This window comes from Aquarana catesbeiana, linkage group LG11 (genome assembly GCF_042186555.1).
Source record: "Aquarana catesbeiana isolate 2022-GZ linkage group LG11, ASM4218655v1, whole genome shotgun sequence".
Taxonomy (NCBI): Eukaryota; Metazoa; Chordata; class Amphibia; order Anura; family Ranidae; genus Aquarana; species Aquarana catesbeiana.
Window position 1 is genome coordinate 241,949,240 of NC_133334.1, and position 2,071 is coordinate 241,951,310.

The following is a 2,071-nucleotide window of genomic DNA, read 5'->3' on the forward strand; positions in this document are numbered from 1 at the left end:
CCATTATGAAGATAGCGGCACACACGAGCGCAAAAACAATTGAGGCAAAAGGAAATGCATTTGCAGATTTGACTGCAAAACAGGCAGCTCTAGGGGAAGGAAGCCCTGAGACCTTAGCAGCGGTAGAGGTGAGTATCCCAGAACCAACATGGCAGCAGCTGAGTAAATTACAGGAGCAAGCAGGGGAGAGCGAGAAAGATAAGTGGGTCAGGATGGGAGCAGCACCAGACCTTGACAATGTATGGAGGGAAGGAGGCAAAGTATGCCTACCTGCCTCTCTGTAACCAGCAATGGCAGCGGCAGTTCACCTACCCACACACGTCAGTTCCAATTCCATGTATAGGATTGTGAACCAAGGATGGCTCGCCCCTGGATTCAGTAGTACTGCGAGAAACTACTGTGCAGCCTGCCAAATCTGTCTCCTGAATAACCCAGGACAGAGAGTAAAAACCCCACGAAAACACCAGGTTCGGGCCCAATACCCCTTCCAGAGACTGCAAATTGACTACATACAAATGCCTAAGAGCGGCCCCTTTGAATTTGTCCTCGTGTGTATCGATTTATTCTCAGGTTGGCCCGAAAGCTATCCAGTAAAATCAGCTACAGCAAAAGCCACAGCCAAGAAACTGATCACTGAGTTAATACCTAGGTTTGGTCTTCCTGAAACTATAGAATCAGATAGGGGGACACACTTTACAGGAGAAATCATGCAGAATGTGATGACCATGTTAGGGGTTCAACAAAGTTTCCACACCCCTTATCATCCACAGCGTTCAGGATCAGTGGAAAGAGTAAATGGGACAATAAAGTTGAAAATACAAAAAGCTATGCAAGAGTTAAACAAGCCATGGCCAGAATGCCTGCCTTTGGCTTTGTTCTCTATAAGATACACTCCAACAGGGAAAACAGGATTGTCCCCATATGAAATACTTTTTGGGAATGCACCTAGATTAGGTCTATACTTTCCACAGAGTATGCAATTGCAATGTGATAGTTTGACTGCATATGTGATACAATTACAACAACGTCTAACTAAGATCCACAAAAGTGTGTATTCTTCTCTTCCAGACCCTAATTCAATAGCAGGTACACATACACTGCTACCAGGAGATTATGTATATGTTAACCCCCCTGGCGGTATTCCCGAGTCTGGCTCGGGTTGGATTTTTCATACCAAAAGCGGTAACCCCGAGCCAGACTCGGGCTTGCATCGCAGGATCCAGGAAGAGCATACTTACCTTGTCCCCTGGTTCCTGCGATGTCTCCCCGCTGTGATTGGCGAGCCGCTGTGTCTCGCTCGATTCACAGTGCCGAGCTCCGTTCCCTGCGAGCGTTGCGACGCACGGGGACGGAGTTCGGCGGTAAATTCAAAAGTGAAACACACAGTATAGATACAGCATACTGTAATCTTACAGATTACAGTACTGTATCAAATAACTACACATCCCCTTTGTCCCTAGTGGTCTGTCCAGTGTCCTGCATGCAGTTTTATATATATAAAACTGTTCTTTCTGCCAGGAAACTGGAGATTGTCCATAGCAACCAAAACTGTCTCTTTACATCAAAAGTGGTTTTAGAGCAGCTAGAAAAAAGCGATAATAAATTAGAATCACTCGCAGAATTGAGCGATAGTGATTTGTGAGGAGATCCGTCATCAAACACTAAAAGTAACAAAAGCTAAAATTCTGCAACTGAGCAAATTTCAGTGTTTTTGATTTGATTACATTATTGAATAATTTTTATTATTATTATATTATTATTTGTTATAATTATTTATAGTTATTTATTATATTATAATTTTTTATTTCGTTTTTCAAACTTTATCATACCCGGGATGTCTACTAGACTCTTGTTTGGACAGATTCAAGTGAACTATTCCTAAGAATTACAGGCCTACAATATAAAACGCCAAATTTCTGTGCAAAATAATTGTACCGCTTTCAGCACCTAAAATCAGAAATAATCATACCGCCAGGGAGGTTAAGAAACACACCAGAAAGACATTGGAACCTAGATTTGAAGGTCCTTATCAAGTGCTTTTGACCACAGCCACCTCAGTGAAATTGGAAGG